Source organism: Amblyomma americanum, chromosome 1, assembly GCF_052857255.1.
Source record: "Amblyomma americanum isolate KBUSLIRL-KWMA chromosome 1, ASM5285725v1, whole genome shotgun sequence".
NCBI classification, from domain to species: domain Eukaryota; kingdom Metazoa; phylum Arthropoda; class Arachnida; order Ixodida; family Ixodidae; genus Amblyomma; species Amblyomma americanum.
In genome coordinates this window covers 499,372,794-499,391,356 of record NC_135497.1, presented here as the reverse complement: position 1 = coordinate 499,391,356, position 18,563 = coordinate 499,372,794, and the positions used below count along the sequence as shown (strand labels likewise).

Sequence of the window (18,563 nt, the reverse complement as noted above, 5' to 3'; positions counted from 1 at the left end):
AGAAATTATGCGCTGGTTGGGCGAAGAACTGGCGGAACATGGTATAACGCCTGTGGCACGGCTGGACATAATGCGTCAGCAGGAGTGCGCATTACGGTGGACTCCACAACCGAATGAAATCGAAAGTAAATGAACCGCTTGAAAGTATACGGCCCTCAAGTAAGCCCCAAAACGGCACTCGCGAATGATGTGAGAAATCCTTAGAATTACAAACGCTCAAGGATACTCACCGCATTTTCGGCAGTGAAGCCAGAAACGCTTACCCGAGCGTTTTGTACAGCCGCGTGAAGTAAAACATGCAAGCCACAGACCTCGATTACACGTGGGACGACCGACAGCAGAGGCGACTGGCTATAGTGCTGGGGGCGTATCCTCCGAGTGACCGATAGTTTTCATCGCCCTTCTTCTGCAGCCCACGACTCCGCAGCGGAGCTCGCCGCACCTCCGCTACGCACCAAACCCAGCATGTCCGGACATTACCGGATGGAAGCAAGGATTTTATCGGCACCTTCTGTGAATCAGGGCGTCAGAGGGGTAGAATTAACACCCACGACGGCGCGGCGCAGAATAGACGCGAGAATCAACATTTGTCTCATCCTCGCTGATAACTGCGTAGTAGAGTGACGTGCTCAATTCTAACGCATCTGTAGTGTAGGCGTGAACCGCCCTTGAAGACCGTGAACCATGACAGCAAACGCATGGAACGAAACCCAGTTTATTCAGTGACGCACGCACATATATATGCACACAACTGTAGCCCTCTGGTGGTGTTCACATTGAAAAGTAAACAAGAACAAACTATGCAACATATTCCCTTCCTTTGTGTTAAGGTTAGTGAATTAGTGGATTAGTACGTATTGCAACATCTCAAAGGATTTACTAATAACAAATGCACATGTACATGTAAACCATTGCAGTTTGACAAAAATGATCACAACAAATGTAGCCATATCTGTCAGGCGGTCGTCTCTTGCGAGGTGGCAGCACACGGCGCGGAGGGTCCGGCGTTGGAAGCAACGCCTCTGTTGTGTCTTGAGGTGGGTCCGGAGTGTAAATAACTGGTCCGAGCAATCGTGGGGCGTCAGAAGGCGACCCATGCTGGATGCGGACACACTCACCACTCTCGCTGGGGTTCCACGATTGAAGCGCCGCTGGAATCCTCGATAGCATGGCCGCATTCCATATCTTGCCGTCGTCGAGACGGAAAGACGATCGCCCATATTTCTTCGTTACCTTGCGGGGACCAGTGAAAGCGAAGTCTCCCTTGAACGAAGTAGCTGGCTTCTTCACCCGCACATAGTCCCCAACTTTCACAGTAGTCTCTTTCGCAGACCTGCGGCTATCCGTATACTTCTTACTGTACTGCTGTTGCTTCTTCACCCGTTCGCGCAGGCGCTCCAGCTCAGAGTCTGGGGAGCTGAAAAAGGCAGGCGACGGGTATCCGACAATATCAAGTCTTGTTCTTGGTACGCGTCCATGGAGCAGTAATGCAGGGGTAAACCCCGTAGTAGCGTGCGGAGTGCAGAGGTAAATTCCAAGGTACTCGATTACTGCTTGACGAAACGGACGCTGCTCTAACGCTGCCACTTGAACATACGACTTGAAAACTCTGTTGAAGCGTTCAACTTCCCCGTTCGCTTGAGGATGATACAAGGATGAGTGCAGAAGGCGGATGCCACGATCTTTTAGAAATTGCTCAAACTCTCTAGACGTGAACTGTGGCCCATTATCACAAACGACTTCATCCGGGTAACCTTCACGGGAAAATACAGAAAGCAAAAACTTTGTGACTGTAGTGGTGGAGACGTCGGAGCTGAAGTGTACCTCGGGCCACTTCGAAAAATAGTCCACCAGAGTAATCGCAAACCAGGGGTCCCACGATGTCGAATGCTATCTTTTGCCATGGACCGTCTGGGAATGGCACTGGCTGCAGTGGTGTAGCAGATACTTTGGCGCTCTTGTCTGCTCCCTGGCAGATGCTGCAGGTCTGGATCGCGAGCTCGACTTGCCGATCCATGCCCGGCCACCAAAACCGCTCTCGTAGACGCGCCTTCGTCCTGACAATTCCGGGATGGGCCTCATGTGCTGTGGCGATCACTTGCGGAGTCAGTGCTTCTGGAACAATAAGACGCTCTCCGCGGAGCAACAAGTTATCAACAACGGAAAATTCTTGCTGTACCTTGCCATATGGCTTAAGTTCAACCGGAAGTAATTTGTGCGAAGGCCACGACGACTGGACGTAAGAAATGACTTGTTGTAACATGTTGTCTTCAGCTAGACTCTGCTGGAATTACTCTTTGGTGATGCACGATGGCGCTTGAATGAATGCTACCACTTCGTCTATAGACGTTTCGTCCTGCTGTAACGCAACTGGAAGACGGGACAGAGCGTCTGCAACTTGGTTTTCCAATCCCTTCCGGTATTGCACCGTATAGTTATACCGAAGAAGTCGCTCTGCCCAGCGTGCTATGCGCAGCGGCCGTCTACCAGTACCTTGACTTGACAAGAGAGATACCAAAGCCTGGTGATCTGTGTACAGTGTGAAGTGGCGTCCCCAAAGATATGTGTGCCAATGCTCGATAGCCCAGACACACGCGAGCGCTTCGCGTTCTCCCACGGCGTACCTTCTTTCTGCAGGCGTCAGAGTCCTTGACGCAAACGCCACTGTGAATAACTTGTGCCCATGCATCTGTTGAAGAACTGCTCCGAGGCCGCAGTCGGATGCATCTGTGGCGACAACGACTGGAAGAGATGCGTCGAACATCCGGAGCACTGTCCCGAAATCGAGCATGGACTTAACCTTTTGAAAGCTGGCATCAACATTCTCAGACCAAATAAAAGGCACATTCTTTCGAAGAAGGGCCCGCATAGGCTCGACAACATGTGCTAAATTTGGAACGAACTTTGCGTAATATTCCACTAAGCCAAGGAAAGATCGAAGACCAGCAGCATCCGTGGGAGCAGGGATGTTTTTGATGGATTCTACCTTCTCAGGTTGTGGAATGATGCCATCGGGCGTGACTTTGTGGCCCAAGAATGAAAGTTCATTTGTGCAAAATGCACTTGTCATTTAGCTTGAGCCCTGCTTCTTTTATACGCCTGAGAACGGTCGCAAGGTTTGCCCAGTGGTCTTTTTCACTCTTTCCAAAAACGATGATGTCGTCGATGTAAAACAAGACGCCAGAACATCCTTGAAGAATTTGCGACATCATGCGTTGGAAGGCCGAGGGGGCGGAAGCTAACCCAAAGCACACACGCTTGAAGCGATAAAGTCCGTCGTGTGTTACGAAGGCTGTTAAATCACGGCTCTCTGGATGTAGCAAAACTTGGTGATAAGCAGATGCCAGATCTAACTTGGAAAAGTGTGTTGCACCCACAAGACTGTGCAGAAGTTCTTCAGTGTGGGGAAGCGGAAAATTGTCCGGCACGACGGCCTTGTTGGCTTCTCGAAGGTCGACATAGAGGCGAATCCCTCCATCTTTTTTTTTTTTTACCACGACGATAGGGGAGACCCATTCTGATGCGTTGACGCGCTCAATCACATCCGTCTCTTCCAGCCGACGAAGTTCTTCTGAGACCAAAGGTCGTAATGACAGTGGTAGGCGGCGAAGCTTAGACGCAGTGGGTTGGACGGATGGACGCGTTTTGACCTGGTGAACAAAAGTCTTAGCCAGACCAATGCCCTCTCCAAACAGACAATGGAACTCTTTTCTTAAGTAGCTGGGGAGCCCAGCATAACACGGATGCGTTTCTTTTACAGAACATCGTTCTTGGCTACCAGCTGCAGTGGCAGTTGTCTCAAGGCAACAAAGGGATGAGCCCTCAATTCGTAGATTAAGAGCTCTAATCGCATCGATACCGAGAAGCGAAGTGCCCCGATACACGACATAAAACAAAATGGATGCTGTACGAGCCATGTACGTAACCTCAGAGAAAATATCGATGCATTGGTATGGGCTGTCTTGAATAGTCCAATAATTTAACTATCGGGGCAGTACAGTGTGCTTTACTGGAGAAATGCTGGTTGAAGAGGCTGTACGACATAATGGAAACTGCTGATCCCGAATCAACTAAGAATGCTACGCTGGTGTTTCCTACTAAGACATCAATATGAATACCAGGGTGAGAGGATGCGGCCACTACCAGAATGTTTGCAACGTCACTGCGTTCTTCGCTGCTTAGTTCCCGAACAGAAGCAACGCGTCGATCCTTATTGCACACTGACTTGAAATGACCGACCCGACCGCAGCAATGGCAGCGTTTCCCTTTAGCCGGGCAGTGGAACGACGCAGCCGAGTGCTGATTAGAACCGCAACGAAAGCAGTGGAAGGGGGCGTTGTTCTTAGTTGCGACATGCTGTACACTTGTAGACGCAAAAGCTTGGACGTCTTGAGTTGTCTGTTCTAGCTGAGTGGCCACAAGCACAGCACGCGAAAAAGAAAGACTCGAGCCATCGAGCAACAGACGCTCACGGACATGTTGCGAAGAAATGCCTGTCAGGAACTGATCACGGAGCGCATCCTCAAGCACGGCGAACGAAAAAGCAGCTGCATGCTCACGTAATGCAACAACATATTCGTTGATAGATTCACCTGGCTGCTGGACGCGTTTGCGAAAACGGTGACGTTCTACGACGATATTAGTTCGGGTGGTAAAATGGTTCCCCAAGGCTGTAACCGCATCGTCATATGGCGAAGGTGCCGTCTCTGTCTGTTTTGGCAACAGTCCGGTGCTTGCGCCCTCACTATCTGCTGGCAGATCCTTAGCGGTAGCGCTCTCACCTTCATTGGCGTCTTTGGCTGACCCAGGAAGCGTGAAGAATATTCGCTGGCCTTCGACGCCCAGACTGTGGATAAGAAGGGCTTTGCGACGCTCTGCCGAAAAATCAGACGCTCCCGAAGTCAGCATGTAGTTCTCGAATAGTCGCACCCATTGTGACCAAGGAACAGCCGGGCGACCTGGAACAGGCAGAAATGGGGGCGGTGGTGCGAATCCGGAAAAGCTCATGACTGGAAGCGAAAAGGTTGATACGCCCGCTCTTCCGTTCATCCTCGTCGCCAATGTAGTGTAGGCGTGAACCGCCCTTGAAGACCATGAACCATGACAGCAAACGCATGGCACGAAACCCCGTTTATTCAGTGACGCACGCATATATATATATGCACACAACTGTAGCCCTCTGGCGGTGTTCACATTGAAAAGGAAACAAGAACTAACTATACAACAGCATCCTATAGGTATATTTCTCTTGCAGTTCTGAGCTATTTGTGTTCTCATTTGTTTGCTGCTTCCTTTCTTCCTTCTTCAGCACTAATTTGAGTATTTGTCATTCTAAGCTATTTTATTCCTAAGTCTGTGCTACATTTAGGAACAGGATTTTTTGGTTTTAACCCAAAAAAGAACCTACAAAAGTATGCCGAATTCGATTATTGAATGTTTTAACCGAAGAAGATGGGTATCATTGTCATGTGAGGCACGCACATGGCTGGATCTGGAGTACGATGTTCACCAGGTCATGGGTGAAATTTAAACGCTTTACATTTTTACCGCAAGCGTAATTTAGTCGTATCGTGGGATTAAGTATCGCAGCTGTGCTTTTCGAAGCATTGCTCCGCTGCCTGAGACACGTGCACCTGCGGACCGGAAGGCTCGATCCACCTCCTCGCCAAGCGTTGTCTGCTCCGCAGCGCTGCTTCGATCCTCGCTGTCATCACTCGCTCCAGGCCATTTCTTTTTTGAGCGATGTTTTTCCCCTGCATCTAGGGATACTGACGCGGAACTGTGCAAAGGCATAGTGGTGGTTCAACAGCGCAAACACACGCAGACCAAGTAAGAGACGATGGTTTGTGTGCATTGTCTCTTACTTGGTCTGTGTGTGTTTGCGCTGTTGAACCACCACTAAGCATCAATACCAACTAGCCCAATCTGCAGTTCTTATACGTGCAAAGGCGTCACGAAGAAGCGCCAAGTTATGGCTGCCGCGAAAGTTCAGCGCCAGTTCGATCGCTGCCGTCAGCACGCAGGCCACGTGATTCGCCGTCCTCCTGCCTTAGCACAAAGCGCAAACGACATCACGATAACCCAGTGTTTAGATCAAAGCTTTCACTCACGATTCTGCTTGACAGTTCGATGATTTAACTCCCTCAGTGTTGCTTTGAAATCGCCACAGAATTTCCTTCTGAGAATAAGGACCTAAAACCGACCATCTGTGTTTTATATACTGGAAAAAAAATTGTTCGTGCAAAAAAAAAAAAAGGCCAAGAGTAACTCTACGCGATTCTTGACCGTACGGGGGGGCCACAATATACTACCGAAAAGAAAAACAGCAATTCATCCGTATAAAATACTATTCGCTGAAAAAAGGAAACGAACACTTCCTCAACCCTTGGGTATATTAATTCTTATTCAATTCTATCAGGGACAGAGGCATTACTTAGGGGAGTGCTCATAACGTAAAACAATTTGAATAAAATGCAGTAAAAGGTTGTCGAAATAAGTGTCTCCTAATCTACAATTCTAGCTAAAGAGTTGCAAAAATGTCGGTCTTTATCGTTGGACACAATTTTAACGGGAAGATGGTTTCATCCGCGAGAAGTAAGAGGAATAAATGAGTGAACGAAAGTTTTTGCTACGACTAGCTGATACTGACTTAGTGAATGTGATCAGTGCGATGGGGAAGATAGATTGGTTGAAGAATTAGTTCGATGTGCAGTACGGTAATGCGGAAAAGTTAATGAATTAAAGTCAAGCGCGAAATTTTACGGCAAGTCAATCAAGGCTACTTGAGTGGAATTAGTTTGAACAAGTTGTAGGGAAATGGTTAGATTGACGTGAGCTGCGAAGGATCCCATTCTGATGATGCGTTCTCGAGTTTTGGGCTTTTGTGTCTTAAAAAGTACAAGTTAATGGAGGATGGAGGGCTGGAAAAAGTTTCGCGGAGATAACCTAACATTCCATTGGAATTATCGATAATATAATTAATATGCCTCTTCCAAGATAAATTTTTTGCAGTATAAACACTGAGGAATTTGCAGGAGCTGAAGGAGACTAAAGCAATGTTATTTAAATAATAAGTTTAGGACAAGAATCTGCACGGGAAACAAGCATGACTTTGCAGTTATTAATATTCAGTTCCATTAGCCGTGAGTTGCACAAATTCTCCATAGCAGTTATATCTTTTTGCTGAATAGGAAAAGCATATTGTTAATGTTAATAGGCTAGCATTACAGCTGTCACACAAAAAACCCTGGCGACGTTAGAGACGAAATTCCTCAATTGGACGAAGCAGTGATGATGTCACAGGTGTCACGTGACCACCAAGGACCAATCAAAGCGCGCCGCCAAATTTGAAAATCCATCACCACCGAAGGAGATGGGAGGCTGTGACAATATCGACGTCGTTACCGATGAGGGCAAGCGTAAGAGTGGGCTTCAGTGTGTCAGGTGGTCGGATGACGCAATGAACAAATAAAACACTTCATGGGCACGAGCGAGATTCGAACCCGCGAATAGATCAGCTTCGCAGGCCAGTGCATTATCGGATTGCAAAACATTTATTAAGTCAGAAAATGCAAATGCAGACGATCCGCGCTAGGCGGCTATCAGCACACGGCTGACAGCGATTTGAGTAGCCCATTCAATGGCCCGGGTTTGAACGCACAGGTCGGAGCTGACCAACACGGCCCTCCCATTGCTCGAGACTAGGAACCTATATTAGAGACTCCGTTGGCGGCTCCTCTTTACAGTTCCACAATATGTGATCGTAAGTGAATACTTCGCCACATAGTGTACATTCCGGGTCGTAATCAAATACCTAAACGCCTCGCCCAGGCAATACTAGTCACGCCACTACCTAAGAATACGCATCCGGCTCCCCACGAGGGAGCCGAATGCGTAACCAAGCCCCCCCCCCCCCCCCCCCCCCCCCCCAAGACTGATAATCTCCGGAACTACTGAAACGAGATCCTCAGAAACGCAGAAGAGGCGGGTAACGCCTTTGCCGTTATTGACACCAACGCAGATACTATACTAAGCGATTATAAATTCCCCATACGCAGTTATGCGAGGGGAAGAATTTCTCAGGCGGCAATGAATATATTGGAGCAAAAAAACAACAACTTAGAACTATTGAGTTGATATGGGTCCCGGCTCACTCGGGGAACCCTGGTAACGAAGCGGCGCAAATCAAAGCTCGAGTATTCGTCAGCGCGAGCTCGGCAGGGGACGTGGTAGCTACTGAGAGTTTCTCGAAGGACGGCCTATCATCACATCACGACATTACTAATCATTTTAAATTAGAAAGAAGGATCTCCCCCTTCCTGAAAAAACCTTAGATAAGCAGCAGGAGACCGCCTCGAGGCGATTCCAGACGCGATACTTCATGACTACTTACTTACTATAAAAATTCTAACCAGGCCACTGCGTTATACCACTGCACCATTGACGCAGCTTAACAGCCCGCGTTTTGAACAGCCAGTACTCGCGCTGCGCTTTGCGTGTCGTCGTCTTCATCGACATCCAACCGTGCGCAAGTCAGTCCACAACCAAGAGCAGGCGTGCACATGCACTGCCAAGAACAAATTCGAGCGCGTGGCCGGCTTGGACGGTACACTACAGAAGAACTTCTTGTCGGGCTAGTTGGTGCATTGCTTTGGTGCACTGCGCTATTTGGTGCATTGCGCTCTTTCCGTTTTTCTTGGCCTTTTCCTGTGTTTGCCTCTTTTGAATGCGCAACGGGGTTCTTCAAAACGGTACAGTAGCGAGGGGGAATCAAGACGCGACGAACCCCGCGTCAGCTGGCAGCTGCTCCGGTTGAGAATGGACGCGCGCTCGAAGCTCCAGGCGCAAGTGTTTGTAATGGATCGGAACACATCGTCATCGCATTGCACTGTTAAGGTGGCTTAGGCCTACTCATATTTTTTTCTAAAAAAAACGCCGTCGTCAGCAAAAGGGTTATAAGAATTTACAGTAGACGGAAGGTCATTTATGTAGCCAAGAAATAAAAGTGGTCCGAGAAAAAATGATTGAGGCATACCAGAATGCACCTGCGTAAGCGGGGAGATATGGCCATTGGGTGTAACAAATTTAGAGCAATTAGTAAAAAAAAATATCCACCCATTTCAGAAGACTGTAGTCAATATTTAACTGTTTTAGCTTGTGAAGTAGAGGTTGCGGGCGACTTTGTCGAACGATTTAGAGCAACGTAGAGAAAATCACATTTCAGTGACGGTTATTGCAATTTTTCGTTCTGCTTTTGCCCCACCAGTACTCAAGTCTTCTCTTTCTCGGCTATACTGTTGTTTTGTTATCTCGTTGTGGTCGCATCCTGACTATCTTCAAGTACTTCTCATGCGCCATTGTTTACTGCGGCCATTTTATTGTGGTCGTCTTTATTACTCTGTTCGTTCGATAGCGACTCGAACTAAACCCCCTCCCCCCACTCCCCCTCCCCCCAAAAAAGAAACAAGAGAGAGAAGAATAATTAACCACGTAGGGAAAGCTAAGCGTGCAAGCTCCACAGTGGCTTCGTGCTGAGCGCTTCCGCGAAAGGCGCTCCTACGTGGCGCCAACTTTCTGGGAGCTTTCCCACACTGCCAATGCACGAAACCCACGGGAGCGTCCATTTGTTTACGCCAAGGTGGATGAAGGGGCGTAGCCTTCCGCTTGTTTGCCATGGGACAGGAGCTCAGCGGACGCAGCCTTCTCACAGCTGTGCTCCGATCTCAAGCCTATACGCAAGCCCAGCAACTTCTCTAGAGCGTTGTGGTAGCTCTGTGTTGAAATTCTCCAATACGGAGCATGCTGCAGTGTTCTCACTCTTCGCACGGGTTATCTGACAGAAAAGACAGAAGGGCAGTTGCGTTCATGTGCGCCTTTGTAACGCGGCGCTGAGGCATAGAAACTCAACGAACGTCTCGTTTTGCGGATTAGAACGCCGCATTGTACTCGGGCCAGCCCATCATCCCAGTTGTGTAGCATTTAAAAGCGCAGTCACGGACGGCGCAGCAGGGCGCACAGTTCTCCGACTCTGCACCGCCTCGCTGGCAGATAAGTGGCGAGCACGCTCGAGCAGTTGAGCTCACGCGATGAATAACGACCCGGTATATGTCAGTGAGGTCGCGATCAAAACACAAAAAAAGAGAGGTAAAACGGAGCAAACATTATGTAGACCGCTGATATGGGACGTGTGTGTAATGAGCAAGTAAGAGACCAAGCAGTGTGCAGTACGAGACATTCCTTTTTATTGAATTACAGTCGCATTGTCCAGCAAAAGATGAAGATCTTTCGGCTATGACCGCATTATTTCCGGTTTGCCTCTACAGAACGGCGTGTCATCGTCATCTTGTTCACTGCGCATTTTATGCTTCGTTATATACACGATATTACAGGTCTGACGCGCTTCAAGCAGAAAAAAAACACCGAGCCTGCCAGGATTCAAACCTGGAATCTTCTGATCCGTAGTCAGACGCGTAATCCGTTGCGCCACAGGCACGAACGGTTGATACCGGCTTCTTTGCAGCACTTCATTTTCGACCCCCAACGTTCACTTTAAATATATCCACGGGTATTCCCATACTTTACGGTTTGCCTGAGATCTAGCACGAAAAGTGGTGACAGTGCGTTACGGACTTCCCGCGCGCGCACAGCAGTTGTGGGCCTGCGTACATCTCAGATACATAGAGTGTGTGTACCGCTGATTTACTTGCTTCCTAGCGCAACTGAAACGAAACGAAGAAGAGTGCGGGCAAGACAAGCCCTGGATTCTTAGTCGTCAGTTTTAATTGTGAGGCAACTGCGGTATATTGTAAAGTGCTGTTATGGAAATAATGAAGGCAATGGCCCATTCTTCACATGCATAGCCAAATCAAAATTTTTCTTTTAAAGTTCATCGGTCGCTCGCATCGAGTATTTAAGACAGTCATGGCATACCAACGGGGAACGCTTTTGACGATAGCAAAAACGTTAATGATAAAAAAGAAACACAAGTCTACCAAGAGGAGATCTGCGGATATATTGATTGTTGTAGTGTAATCTTGGCTTATTTGAAAAAAAAATGCCTTAAACTATCACCCGTAGGAAAGTACACTGTCCAGAACTTTTGGGTGTCACGGGGACCACAGCCTACGTTACCAGTGTTGTAGCCGTCCATGATAACTATGATTATTATTTATTCAGCGTCGATAACTGAATGTGCCCAGGACTGTTTTTTTATTACTGTAAATTTTAAAATCATTCTTCTAGCCGCCGTAGAGGCTCAGCAGTTGGGGTGCTTGGCTTCTGAGCCATAAGACGCGGGTTCGATCCCATCCACGGAGATCGCATTTCGATATGAGGCGAAATGCTAGATGCCCTTGTACTGTGCGATGTAAGCGCACGTTAAAGAACCCCAGGTGGTCCAAATTATCCGGCGCCCTTCACTACGCGGTCCCTCATAGGCCGAGTCGCTTTGGGACGTTCATGATCATCATCATCAGTCTGACTACGTCGATTGCAGGGCAAAGGCCTCTCTCACATCTCTCCTATTAATCTTGTCCTTTACCACCTACGCCCACCGTATCACCGCAAACTTCTTAATCTCATCCGCCCACCTAACTTTCTGCTGTCTCCTGCTACGCTTGCCTTCTCTTGGAATGCAGTACGTTACCTTTACGGCCCAGCGGTTGTCTTGCCTTCGCATTACATGCCCTGCCCAAGCCCACTACTTCCTCTTCATTTCGACTAGGATGTCATTGATCCGCGTTTGCTCCTTCACTCAATCTGCCCGCTTCCGGTCTCAACATTAAACCTATAATTTTTCTTTCCATTGCTCGCTGCGTTATAATTAACTTCAGCTGAGCCCTTTTCGTTAGCCTCCACGTTTCTGCCCTGTAGGTCAGTACCGGTAAGATACAGCTGTTGTATACTGTTCTCTTGAGGGATACTGGTACACAGCCATTCATGATCTGCGAGAACCTGCCATATGCACTCCACCCCATTATTATACTTGTAGTTATTTCCCTTTCATGATCCAGATCAGCGGCGACTACCTGCCCTAAGTAGCATATTCCCTTACCTCTTCCAGCACCTGGCTACCAACTGTGAGCTGCTGTTCTCATGCGAGACTGTTCAACATTACTCTGATTTTATGATTGTTAAGCTTTAGACCCACTGTTCTGCTCTGCCTTTCTAACGCATTTATCATGTTTTGCAGTGAATCTCCTGAGTGACTTAGCAAGACAATGTCATCAGTGAATAGCATATTACTTAGGTATTCCACATCAACTATTATCTCCAACAGTTCCCAATCCAGGCCTCGGAAGAGCTACTGCAAACAGGCGGTTAATAGCATTGGCGAGATCGTGTCTCCCTGCCTGATACCCTTCCTTATTGGAATTTTATTGGTGACTTTATGGACGACTGTGGTAGCTGTGCAGTCGTTATAGATATAATCCAGAATTTTTAAAAAAGTCTCTTCGACACCCGGGTTCCGCAGTGCCTGCATGACTGCTGAGGTTTCAACTGAGTCAAATGCTTTCTCGTAATCAATGAAGGCTATATACTATATACGGGTTGCTTATATTCTGCGCATTTTTTTCTATCACCTGATTGATAGTGTGAATATGGTATCAAGGATCCTTTACGAAACCTTGCCTGATCATTTGGTTGATTAAAGTCTAAGGTTGTTCTCACTCAATATATAAGCGATTGCCTTAGTAAATACCTTGTAGACAACGAACAGTAAGCTGATCAGGCTGTAATTTATCAAGTCCTTGACGTGTCCTTTCTTATTAAGACAGTGTTAGCGTTCTTTCAAGCTCTGGTACTGTCGAGGTCATGAGACATTGCGTATATATACAGGGTGTCGAGTTTTTTTAGAACAATCTCCCCTCCATCCTTCAATAGATCTGCTGTTACCTGATCCTCACCAGCTGCTTTACCCCTTTGCATTACTCCTAAGGCTTTCTTTACTTCCTCTTTAGTTACTGGCGGGATGACGCATGGCTGTGGCTACTGTGTCTCTCATTAACGGTCCGATTACATTGGCTACTATACAGATTTGTGCAGAACTCTTAGGCTACTTTAACTATCTTATCCATATTGCTAATGACAATGCCCTCCTTGTCACTTAACGCATACATCTGGCATTTAAGGCGATATCATTTAATGGCTCATACTCGCGTCCGTCCGTTACATTTTGTCACGTGACCTTAAGATCACGTGACATCACAAGCTCACGTAACCTTGTGATGTCACGCGGTCACTCTGCCACGCTCGCAACAGCTGCTGTTCTCTGCCGTGAAATGAATTCAAGCGCGGCAAATTCAAATCAGTGCAATTAGTCGCAAACGGCTTTCGCCTGAGATCCAATCCAATCCACGGAGCTGTGCTGACGTGTCTCGCATGGGCTCCCGCCTCGAAGCCACTTTTCGGCAGAAAGAGTCAGCCTTCGGGCTCGAATATTTTGGACGACATCCGGGCCATTGTCCAGTGCCTGCTGCAGCCGGATTTTGCCAATCTACGGACACCTAGGCATATTGCCGGCTGACTGCCGGCCTAGCCATCGAGCTCGACCTAGCTCGTCACCTCTCCGCCGGGAACTGAGCGCCCAGGGACCCGCACAGATGGAGTACGCCGTGGAAGGCGAGAAAATATCACCGTCGGAGCTCGAGGCCGGAAAATGGGAAACCATTCTTCGTTACCGCGACCGACAACGAGGCCTGAAGAATAAAGGGCCCGCATCAACCGACGACGAGCCTGCGCAGGGGCACGGCCAAGGCAAGTCTAATTCCAATTTTCCATCGCGAAAGAACGGGAAGAAGCTACTTGCACTCAGCAAGAAAGCCCTTCTCCCGCGCTTACCGACCGACGACTACAAAATCGTCTGCCGACCACAAGGTTGGAATCTGAGGGACTTTGCGCCCGGACTACTACTCTTCTGCGCCTGCGAGGTGGCCAGGCTGCCGTATGATACGGTGAAGAATGAAGACATTATCACAGTCAATACGGCCAACAACACCTTTACGCTATGCACGCCCGATCGTCAACGGGCGACTGCATACGCCAATATTGAAAAACTGAACCTCCAAGATCAAACCTACAACGTAACGTCGTACGTGGCGGCGCCCGAAGACTCGGTAAAAGGGGTCATTTACAACGCCTACGCGGGAGACTCGCCCGAAGCGGTTCGCCAAGGCTTCGGAAACCGAAACGAAGGAATAGAAGTTGTGGATGCCCGAAGGATCGGGAAATCCAGAACAATACAAATCACCTTTTTTGGAAAGAAGCTACCCAGCCAAGTAATCTATCAGTGCGGCGTCTTTCGGGTCCACCCCTTCAGGGAGCAACATGAGGTATGCTACAACTGCAGGAGAGTAGGACACCGGGCCGATGTCTGCTACAAACCTACAACGAACCTTTGCCGCCGCTGCGGAGAAAATCACTCGCCTCCACCTGAGGGAGAACAGCCAACATGCCAACCCGTATGCATCGTCTGCAACGGGGGCCACAACACAGGCAGCCGGAACTGCAAATTCCGGCTGATCAACAAGAACAAACAAGGAACGCCCCATGGCAACCAGACACCCAAGCAAGGAGACAACGACTCATCACTACACGGACACCAGTCTAGGCCCAGGAAGAAGGAACACGGTGCTACCGGAAAAGGAGGAAGCCACAGCCGGAACAACTCCAGCTCCTTCCCGCCCCTGGGGAACCCTGCAGGGAACGACAAGAGAAGCTCAAGCCACGGACGCAGCGATAGCCGCTCCAATAAAAAGGTGAGCTGGCCAGCAGAGGCCTCCCAATCTATTGACGCTCGAGAGAAGGAGTTTCAGATCCAACTACAATCCCGAGACAGAGAAATTGCCAGCCTTAAAAAAGAGTTGGCTGACATTAAACGCCTGTTACAAGCGCATCAGGTACAGAATGCCACTGCGGCTAGAATGCCACCCACCGCGTCCCAGGATTCGACCAATAATGCGATGGAAACAGACGCTATTTGCCACACTCCCTCCAACGCGTCCCAGTCTTCAGCCCATAACGCGACGGACACAGACGCCAGAATAGCAACTAAAAGACCGCATCCTACAAAAGAAGGCGAGGAATCCAAAAGAAAGGCCGAGGCTTCGGAAGCCGACACCCCGCAGCCGTCGAAAGCGCCTACCAAACTCAGGGCAGACATCAATACTCTGTCAGAGAGAACTAGCGCTATATCAACAGAACAAGCAACCTTCCAAGGCCTCGTTACTACCAAATTTGCAGAGATAGATATTCGCTTTGCAACACTAGAGGGACAGGTATCCCAAATAGCCACCTGCATGCAGCAAATAATGGATAGGCTTACAACTATCGAGGCCCGCCTACCCCCCACCTTGGATCTGTCCACGACGCCACAACCATCTATAACCCAACATGGCACCACGCCAAAAATTTGAAATTTGGCAATGGAACTGCAGAGGCTTCCGCCGCAAGCGGGCCCACTTGCAGCTCCACATCCAACAAGCACCGTCTGTTCCAACCCCAGACGTGATTGCATTGCAAGAAACTAGCGGCAGGGCTACACTGCCAGGCTATAAAGCATATCTGCCACCTCATTATGATACTAGTAACGCAGCCGGCTCCTTCACAGCCACTCTGGTGCATAAAAATACCACCGCAATTCAACATTTTATAAATGATTCGGAAGAAGATTACACCCTACTTGAAATAGTACCAAGGCAAAAAGGAGGCTCAAATCTCTTCATCCTTAATGTATACAACCCTCCCAGAAACACAGGCAGTGGACTCCCACACTTGTTGATAAACACAGTAAAGCTGGCTGCTAGGGCTCAACTATTAATTGTGGGAGACTTCAACGCTCAACACCCAGCATGGAGATATACCAAAACAACTCCGAAAGGGAACCTGCTCTGGCAAATCATACAGTCACTAGGGCTCACAACGCTAAACAACCCGAGCGACCACACACGCATGGGTAACAGTGTATGTGTAGACACATCTCCAGACTTATCCCTCTCTAAAAACGTCAAGGACGCAAAGTGGGTCAACACCGGGCAAAACCTTGGTAGTGATCACTTCATCCTTAGCATCACCTTCCCCACGACAAAACTTAAAAACAAAGCAAAAGAAATACGAACCACGGATTGGGACAAGTTCAGGCAACTTCGCGACAAAACAGCTCCAAAGGAGATCTCTAACCTTAGCGACTGGGTTATCTCCCTGAATGAGGATGTCAGCTCCACTAGCGTTGTGGTGCCAGTTGAGAAGGAGGAGCAGATTGCAGACTCAAAACTGTTACACCTGTGGCAGGCACAAAAAGGCCTCCAAAAACGCTGGAAGCAGCAAAAACACAACAAGCGACTACGCAAAAAGATCGCTGAAATCGAGAGGCGAATCGAGGAACATACACTTACTCTCCAAACACAACAATGGAACCAAATATGTGAAAGCGTCAATGGACAGCTCGGAAATAAGAAGACATGGCATCTTCTAAGACACCTGCTCGATCCAGAACAAACACGTCCCGTGCAACAAAGTCAACTGTACAGACTCATACATAAATATGAGGGTACAACTGAAGACCTAATCAAAGAGCTAGCAGAACGTTATCTAAACACGGATGATAGTACCACACAACCAGACTACCGGGGGACTCCTAATCCAAATTTAGACGCAGACATCACAGACGCAGAGGTCTGGTACGCAATTGGAAAACTGCGGACAACATCTGCGGCAGGACCAGACAAAGTAACAAATAAGACTCTCAGGAACTTAGACGCAACGTCGATCGCGGCGGTTACAGACCTTATGAACAAATACTGGCATGCAGGCAACATACCACCAGAGTGGAAACACGCGAAAATCACTTTTATTCCTAAAGCGGGTAAGAAACTCAGCACTGAGAATCTACGCCCAATTTCATTAACATCATGCCTAGGCAAACTCATGGAGCATGTCATCCTCAATAGGCTCCAAAACTATGCGGAGGACATGAACCTCCTACCTGAAACAATGTTAGGATTCAGGGCCCAACTATCTACCCAGGACATTCTCTTGCAGCTTAACAAGGACATAATTGAAGCTGACGAGGGAACAGGAACGAAAGCAATATTGGGTTTAGACCTTGTTAAAGCTTTCGACAACGTCACCCACAAAGCCATCTTGACAAACTTGTCAGAAATCAACCCCGGAGAAAGGACGTACAACTACATCCGATCCTTCCTCACTAACAGAACAGCAGTGATAACGGTGGGAACAATAGAGTCTGCCCCAATCAAACTAGGAAGTAAAGGAACGCCACAGGGCTCCGTCCTGTCCCCTTTCCTTTTTAACCTCTCCCTCATCAAAATTCCCCCCAAACTGGCACAAATACCAGACCTACATCACACGTTCTATGCAGATGACATCACACTTTGGGTAACCAAAGGATGCGAAGGCTACATAGAAGACACACTCCAAGCAGCAGTGGACATCATCGAGGCATGCGCATGGGATTCCGGCCTCACTTGTTCTGAGCAAAAATCTGAACTCTTCGTGATCCGTCGTAAACAAAGAGGTAGGCGTACCACGACATCCCCCCCGCAAATAAACGTCTATGTTAATGGACGATCTGTCAAAGAGGTACAGACCATGAGAATACTGGGGTTGTATTTACAAACAAATGGAAAAAATACTGACACACTCACTAAGCTAAAACGCACGGTAGAAGCGACGGCGCGATTACTCCGCCGCATAGCTAACCGCAGACAAGGGGTGAGGGAAAGAGATTTATGCCGCCTAGTGCAGGCCTTTGTGCTGAGCAGGATACTCTATGCCACCCCTTATCTGAAATTTTCGAAAGCAGAAAAGGACAAATTGGATAGCATGCTACGGCAGGCCTATAAGGCTGCGTTAGGACTCCCACTAAATGCCTCAACCGAAAGGCTTATGAGGTTAGGAATACATAATACCTACAATGAACTGAAAGAAGCCCATTTAATGGCTCAAACAGCGCGATTAGCCAATTCCAGAACTGGCAGGAGTATGCTTACCAGGCTCGGAATTAACTTTCAACCTACGAATAACGATGCTCAAGTAGACTTACCCGCGCCTATAGGACGGCCCTACTAATCAAACCACTCCCCAAAAAACATGCACCCCTTACACCATGAGGGTAGAAGACAAGCACGAGCCAAAGCCTTACATAAGAAATACAGACAGTGCGCTGCAACACTTTATGTAGATGCGGCAGAATACAAAAATATCAATGCCTTTGCAGTTGTGGTTGTGAACGAGAATGGTGACCACATCGTCTCGGCGACAATCAAAACGAAATCCTCTGAAACGGCAGAAGAGGCGGCTATAGCCCTCGCCCTAGCACATACCCAAGGGAGCATCATCCTCAGCGATTCCAAAATGGGTATCAATAATTTCGCTAAAGGGCGAATTACAAACACCTCCCTTAGAATCCTTAACGCAACCAAATTCTCACCAAATTATTCCGAATTGATATGGGTCCCAGCCCATTCGGGGAATCCGGGGAACGAGGCAGCCCACAATAAAGCCCGAGGTTTCGTCGACCGGGCAGTGGATGAGTCTGGCTCCCT

At 48.3% G+C, this 18,563-nt stretch overlaps 1 protein-coding gene across 3 annotated transcripts in view; it reads right to left on the bottom strand.

Moving 5' to 3' along the window:
• Positions 1-18,563, bottom strand: part of LOC144116121 (uncharacterized) — a 344,387-nt gene that overhangs the window by 222,507 nt on the left and 103,317 nt on the right. The window contains exon 2 of one of the 3 annotated variants that reach the window (XM_077650806.1): positions 4,782-4,958. The exons of the other annotated variants lie outside the window; for them this stretch is intronic. The gene's annotated coding sequence lies outside the window, so the exon portion shown is untranslated. The remainder of the gene's footprint in view (positions 1-4,781; positions 4,959-18,563) is intronic. 3 annotated transcript variants of the gene reach the window in all.